The following is an 8,371-nucleotide window of genomic DNA, read 5'->3' on the forward strand; positions in this document are numbered from 1 at the left end:
GAGTCAACCATTTTGAACAATATTGCATGAGTTCCTTGTTTTTTAATGCAGCATAGTATTCCATTGTGTGAATATACCACAGCTTCTCTAGCCATTTGTTTGTTGATGGGCATCTCCTTACCTTTTCAATCTATGTGCAGAGTAGACCATTTGGGAGGCTGGACTTTTATGAGGAGGAACAAGGGATTAGAGGAAGACTCATCAGCAACCTGCCTTATGCAGATGACACAACCTTGTATTCTGAAACTGAAAATGCCATGAAGCATTTGCTGCAGAAGGTCAAGGACTGTAGTCTTCAATATGGATTGAAACTCAACATCAAGAAAACAAAGATTCTCATCACTGGGCTAATTGACATCTTCATGATGGATGGAGAAGATATTGATATTGTTGATAACTTCTGCTTACTTGGTTCTTCAATCAACACTCTTGGCACCAGCAGTCAGGAAATCAAAAGACAAATTGCACTATGAAGATCTGCTCTCAAGGACCTCTCTAGAGTACTGAAGAGCAGCGATGACAATCTGGAGACCAAGGTGCAGTTGATTCAGGTGATAGTCTTTGCAATTACTTGCTTTGTGTCAGAGAGCTGGGCAATGACTAAGGACAATAGCAGAAGAATTAATACCTTTGAGTTGTGGATAAGACTATCAAAAATATGGTGGTCTGCCAGAAGAACAAACAAACAAACAAATCTGTCCTGAAGAAAGTGAAACCAAGCTATTCCCTGGAAGCAATGATTTTGAAGCTCTTTCTCCCATACTTTTGGCACATAGCCAGGAGGGATCAGTCCTTGGAGAAGAACATCATGCTTGGAAGGGTAGAGGGATGGCACAGGAGAAGAAGACCCAAGATGAGATGGATTGACTCAGTGACCAGAGAAGTGGGATTGGGTCTGTCAGAGACAATGAAATTGGCTCAGAATATAGCATGGTTGCACATGGGATTACTATGAGTTGCAGGAGGCCCAAAGGCACATAATAACACCAACAAGTTCTGGTAGTATAGTCTATACAATGTTATTCTGCTAACCAAAGGTCTCCTGTCTGTGTCAGAAGAAAGGCAGGAGAAGCATTAGAAGTCTAGCACTTAAGTTTTGGAATTGATGCAATGGCATCAATATGTATTCAGTAAGTATGAGGGTTTGTTTTTTTATAAAACGAAGCAGAAGTATAGAGTACAGGCAAAAACAGAAGACTAGGATGACATAAAAATGGTAATAACTAAGTTAAAAAATAACTCAACATATTAAATCCACTAGTAAAGTGATCTAACACCCACTTGTCAGTTTATAATAAAGTGGCTTGTGTTTTGCTATGGTGCTGGAAGATATACCCTCGTATTTCAGATACCATTAGAATAATTCTAGGTACCTAAAGTTTACAATTCAGGTGCCTTTCTTAACCAAACATTAACTGTTTATTTTGTTTATAACTGTTATTTTGCTTGCAGAAATAATTATTGTACTAAAGAGAGAAGATTAGGATGGGATACCAGTCATACCCTTCTAGAGGCTATAAAGCTCAATGGACCTCAGCAAGAGACGTTTTCTCTCATGGAATGCCCTCTGTGGTCACAGTATCCAGTCTGCATCGTCCACAGTCACCATCCAGCTGCAGCACAACTGATAGTTTCCAGGATCCTGGCCAACTGGCCAGCAGTCTGCATACCTCCAGCCTGCACAACCCACAGTCATCATCCAGCTGTGCCACACTGACAGTCTGCAGGATCCCAGCCCATTACTCCCACCTTCTGCAAAACCAGCATGCATATATGTGGTCATTCCCCTGACAGGTCTGAGTCTCTGTAAGATCTTCTAGCAAACCACCAAACCCAAGGAACATAGAGGAGGTAGGGAACTGAACAAAGGAGAAGCTGCTGATGCCTGAAACCATGGGCTTAGACAGCAGGTGAAGCATTAGGGACAGTACTGATTCAACATTTCTTATAACTGGTCTGCTACTAATCTCAGCAGAACTAATTAGAAAACAGATATGCATAGTAGAAAGGTTTCAGGAGCAATTATAGAATAAGAGGAACTTGGCGATCTGGCCAAAGTAGTCAATGAAAACCTTGTAGATCACAACAGAATACTGCTCAACTCATTTGCATTGGCCACATCTGTGGGAGAAAGCAGGAAGTTTGAGGTAGACTATTGGTGAAATGATTGGCCCTATAGCCAGGAAGATAACTCTAAACATGCCTGGCAATCACAAAAACATTTGTAAAACTAAATAACATTTCATTCTGTTGTACATAAAGTTGCTGCAAGTCAGAGTTAACTCAGTTGCAGCCACCTATCTCTATCCAAAGAAGTGTTAGATTTATATAAATCACAAAGGGAGATGAGGAAAGTTTCAGTTCTTTCAAGAGTCTTATACTAATAGGTTATACTACTTATACTATAAAAATAAGGCCCCAGGAATCAATGTGGTACCAATGGATATGTTTCAACTCACAGAAGCAGCTCTGGATGTGCTCACCAGGTCTTGCAAGAAAAGGTGGAGGACAAGTACTTGATCAGCTGACTGGAAGAGATTTATATTTTCTCCCATTCTCAAGAAAGGTGACCCAAAAATAATTTGAAAATTATCATGTAGGCAAAACTTTGTTGAATATTATCAGAAAACAGAACTATACATCAAGCGAGAATTGATATAAGTTAAAGCTGGGTTTAAAAAAGTCCATGACTTGAAGAATAGAATTTCTGATGTCATATGGATCCTGGATGAAAGCAGAGAATGTCAGCAGAATGTCTATTTGTGCTTTATTGATTATTCAGACATTTGAATTTGTACAACAAAGCAAACTGTGACTCATGTTGAGAAGAATGGGAATCTCAAACCTCTTAATTGTGCTCATACAAAACTTACACCTACACCAAAAAACAGTTTTTCCAATGGAGCAAGGTAAACTGCATGGTTTAAAATCAGGAAGGGTGTGCAACTGGGATGTATGCTTTTCCATATCTATTCAATCTGTACACTGAGAAAATCATTTGAGAAGCTGGGCTCTATGAAGAAGAATGTGGGGTTAGGATTGGAGAAAGACACCTCAACAACCTAAGTTATACGGATGAGACAACCTTGCCAGCTGAAAGGAAGGAGGACTCAAAAAGTGTGCTGAAGAAAATTAAAAAACTACAACCTCCAATATGGATTGTATTTCCACATCAAGAACACAAATCTCATCACCCCTGTACCAAATAGCAACATCATGATAGATGGAGAAAAGATTGAAGTTCTCAACTATTTCATCTTACTTAGATCCACAGTCAATATCCTCAAAACCAGCAGTTAAGAGAGCAGGAGAGATACAATGTTGAGCATGTCTGCTGCCAGGGACCTTTCCAAATTATTGAAGAGTAATGATATCAGTTTGAACAGTACATTGTGCCAGATTCAGGCCTTAGTCTATTCATCACTTGCTGTGCATCTGAAAGCTATATAATGAATAAGGACAACAGATGACTAGAAGCCTTTGAGCTGTGGTGTTAGAGAAAATTACTGAATATCCCAGGACTACCAAAACAACAAACAGATGTGTGTGGAGAGGGTACAGTCAGAATACTCCTTGGAGGCAAGGAAGACAAAGCTTTTTCTGAGGTACTTTAGACATGTTGCTAGAAAAGTCTTTGCCATGGAGAAGAACATCATACTTGGAGAAGTGGAGGGTAAAGAAAAGATAGGAAGACCCCTGATGAGATGGATAGACACAGGGCCTGGAACAATAGACTCAAGTGTACCTGAGATAATAAGGATGGCACATAATACGACCATGTTCAGTTCTGTTGTTCATTGGTTGCTATGGGTTGTGCTCAGCTTGGCAACACATAATAACAACACAAATAGAATTCTAAAAGCTTACTTTTCAAATAGAAGTTTAGTCAGTGAACATGAGAATGACTGTATTAAACAATATGAGGAATAGTGTAAAACAATACCTGTAAGCAAATAAACTTTGTAAACATACCTATAAAAAGAAAAAGAAAGAGAAGGGGGAGGGAGGGCGAGAGAGAGGGAGGGAAGAAGGAAGGGAGAGAGGTAAAAAATACTACACTTTCAATTTTCTTCAAAATATAACTTAAAGGAAAGAACAAAACAAGAAAGTAAGAAAATGGCCAATGATTTCATTATCCCTCCATTAAAACATACATGTATTCCTTATTTGTATTTTTAGACCATAAACCTTGAGGGCAGGACCCTCATGCAATGTTTGTTAACCCCTCTAAAATGCTGCCTTCATAACTCTTAGCACACATGGAGTGCTTGAATGGGTGTTAAAATAAATACTGTTCCGTTACAAGATTTTGAACTCAATTTGAATGGGTTGTCATTTAACCTTAGCGTTTACAATGATAAAAACTACACTTAGCCTTAGGGGTGATGTTGTAAAACTATATACTGCATTTTTGGATGAAACTAGTTCTTATTTTCTCTTCTGAACAAAATACAACAGTGCAGGATTTTGTGTCTACATTCAGCTTCTTCTATGAAATCAGTGGCAAAGAGAGCCATGTTTTATGATTATTACTCTTCAGAGTGTTGGGTTTTTGTTGAATCAGCTTTTCCACTTTATATTCTAAAAACTAAATTATGTACCTACAATAAATTAGCAACTTACCAAAATTACTACTTAATACAGACCATAGTATGCACCAAATTTTGCTAGTCATGCAATTTTTTAAATTTTGTATTCATCTTTAAAATCTAACTCAGAAGGACAGGCAATAATTCATGGCTACAGTTCAAGAAATCTACATTAAGCCCTCCTCAAACCAATGTCTTTTGTGCTTGAACAATAATAAAGTGCTCATTTCTGTGTTTTAAAAATGATATGTAATGTATAATTGCAAATATCAAAATACTCATTGTATCACATCTGAAAAAAATATGAAGCATACAAGTAGCTTGTAATACCATATGGACGTGCAGGTATGAGTGTGTAAAGAACTTCAGTTAATAGTAATACATTTCAAAGAAAGGAAAAATAAACCTTTCATTCTTCAAAGCAATATTAAGTAAGAATTTAATGAAGGAATGAAGAGTAAGTGAAGTATTAAAAAGGATGTATTTTAATCAACAAACAAAGGTGTGTAATAGGTAAGTGGGATTCATTATATTATACTGCCTACAGGGAGAACTAGCGGCCTTGTGGTAGGAGCTGCACAGTCAACTCAAAGGCAAGTAGCAGAAGAAAGATGAACAATCTCCAGTGCATATTTATTGTCCCTAAAAGCCCACTGGAGGGTCAGTTACAAGCTGATTCCAAACTGATGACCTGTGACAATACCAACCACACATTCCTTGTATCTATGTATATGCTTTAACATTTCCATCAAGCGTGAAAAATTATGTTATGTGGAAATATCTGCTACTGATTCCATAGATAGATATGTAGATATGTAGGCTATGTTAAAAAGACCATCTCAGAATTGACGATAGAAGTGAAATGACAGAAGACTAGGGTTGTGAGGGTCAGTTAGAAGACTATGGCAGTCAACATTTTAAGTCACAGTTATTTTTGTTGTTTTGTGCCATTCAGATTTCAGAGGCTGTAAATCTCATGGAAGAAGACTGTCCTTCCCTTTTTTTCCTTGGAGCAGCTAGTGGATTTGAATTGCCAGTCCATGAGTTGACAATACAACACTGTACCCAGCAGAGTCTCTTCAAGTCACAAAAGAAGACCCAAATCAGGCAAAGGCAGTAGATATAGCAATGTTTGGCTGTTTCAAAAGTTATTTGTAATGCAAAACAAGCAGAATTTGTTAACTAATCTGTAACAATATCATTAATATAACATGCAAGCAAGATTCTGTTGAAAATTATCCAAAAATGACTGGAGCAACACATCAACAGAGAACTGCCAAATGTGCAGGCTGGGTTTAGAAGAAGCCATGACACTACAAATATGTGAAATGGATCTTGGCTGAAAGCAGAAAGTACCAGAGGAACATCTATCTGATGCAAAAGCTTTTAACTATGTGGCTCACAATCATAGCTAACTCTGAGATGAATGGGAATCCCAGAATATTTGATTGTGCTTATGCAAAACCTATACTTGGACAAGGAGGCAGTCATCAGAGGTGAGCAAGGAAACAATGCATGGTTCAAATTCGGGAAGAGTGTACACCAGGGATGTGTCCTATCTCCATAACTTTTCAGTCTATATACAGATCAGATCATCAGAGAATCTGGGCTCTATGAGGAGGAATGTGACATCAAGATTGGAGGAAGATTAGTCAACAACCTGCATTATGCAGATGATACAACCTTGCTGAAGCTGAGGAGGACCTGAAGTGCAAAGACTGAAGCCTTCAATATGAATTTAAGCTCAACATCAAGAAAACCAAGATTCACACTGCTGGGCTGATTGGCAGCATCATGATAGATGGTGAAGAAGCTTCTGTTTGCTTGGCTCCATGATCAACCCTCTTGGTATCAGCAGCCAGGAAATTAAAACATTAATTGCATTGGGAAAGAATGCTGTCAGGGACCTCTCCAGAGTGCTGAAGAGCAAGAAGGATCTCAGTCTGGAGGCTAAGGGGTACCTGATGCAGGCCATGGCCTTTGCAATTACTTGCTATGCGTCAGAAAGCTGGACAATGACTAAGGATGATAGAAGAATTGATGCCTTTGAGCTGTGATGCTGGAGAAGAGTATTGAATATACCATGGACTGCTAGGGGAACAAACAGGTTCATCTTAGCGTGCAATCAGGCTAATCCTTGGAGGCAAGGATTCTGAAGCTTCGTCTAATCTACTTTGGACATGTTGCAAGGAGGGAACAGTACTTGAAGAAGAATGTCATGCATGGAAGGGTAGAGGGACAGTGCAAGAGCAGAAGACCCTCAATGAGATGGGGTAATATGGGGCTACATGTGTCAGAGACAATAGATAGGCAGAGAATATAACAGGATTCAGAGCTGCTGTACATTGGGTCACCGTGAGTCGCAAGCAACGTGATAGCACGTAACAACAACAACAATCTGGAATAGCAGTGAGAGAATGGAGGAAAGCATAGCTTTTTTATTTCCAGGACAGGGTTTTGGGACTATGTGAAATAGATATGACAAGGATTCTTTTTTAGGAAAGGAAGATTGACTTAAATCTTTTGTGTGTTACTGTCATCCAACAAACTTTAAATCTGACCTGAAAAATTATGAAACATAGATTAGTGATAGTTTTGTTAATTAGAAATTTGCATTATATTGAAGATGCATAAAAAGTAGTTACTTTTGTTTGTTTGTTAGATGCTGACTCATGAAAACCCAACAAACAACAGAGCTGAACTCTATCTGCCGTATCCTTTCCCATCCTCACCATCTCTGAAACACTGGAGCCCTTTGGGATAGTCATTGTTCCAATTCATCTTGTCGAGGGCCTTTCTTTCTTTTACTGAACTTCCACCTTTCGAAGCGTGATGTCCTTTTCCAAAGACTGACACCTCATAGCAACATATGAAAGTATGTGAGACTCTCACCAAAGACATATATGTTTGTTTTCTTTTGACAGTCCAGGGAATGTTCAATATGCTTCTCCAACAACAGAACAGAAAGCATTGATTCTCTTCTGTCAGTCTTATTCATTGTCCAACTTTTAGACTCTTACCATGTAATTAAAAAGACTATGGCCTAGATCAGATGCACTTTAGTCTTTTAGCTGACTTCACTGCTCTTCAGCACTTTGGAGATGTCCTTCACAGCAGATCTTCCTAAGGCCATACATCTTGATTTCTTGACTGCTACTACCAAGGGAGTCAGTAGTGGATCCAAGTAAGATTAAATAGTGGAAAGTTTCAGTTTTTCCCACCTATCATGATGCTGCCTACTGGCTTAATGGTGAGGATTTTTGTTTTCTTGATATTGACATATAATCCATATTGAAATTAGTTACTAGGTAATGTCAGAAACATGTATTAACTCTGCCTTTGAAAATTATATGCCATCCACATATCCATTTATCCTGGTATCAATATAATAATAAGACCAATTATTATGCTTTATACTTAACAGTTTGCAAAGATCTTTCATAAATATTATTCCACTTTGTGTCACAAAAAACTATCAGAAATATAAGAGTACTATCACTCCAATTTTATAAATGAGGAAGCTGGAAGAACTGATAAGAAATTTCTAAAGAATATACTGAGTCACTGTATCGAAAAGAATTGGAAGACACAGAAGAATTTCATGAAATAACATATGAGCAAGAGCCTATGGTGATGAAAGAAGAAGTTCAGGCTGCTTTGAAGCACATGGCCAAAAATAAGTCTCCAGGAATAGATGGTATACCAATTGACATATTTCAGTTAACAGATGCTGCCCTGGACGTGCTCACCAAGTTGTGCCAAGAAATCTGGAGAACGACCAC

The sequence above is a fragment of the Elephantulus edwardii genome, unplaced genomic scaffold (assembly GCF_000299155.1).
Source record: "Elephantulus edwardii isolate Elephantulus edwardi_28Jun2011 unplaced genomic scaffold, EleEdw1.0 scaffold00013, whole genome shotgun sequence".
Classification (NCBI taxonomy): Eukaryota; Metazoa; Chordata; class Mammalia; order Macroscelidea; family Macroscelididae; genus Elephantulus; species Elephantulus edwardii.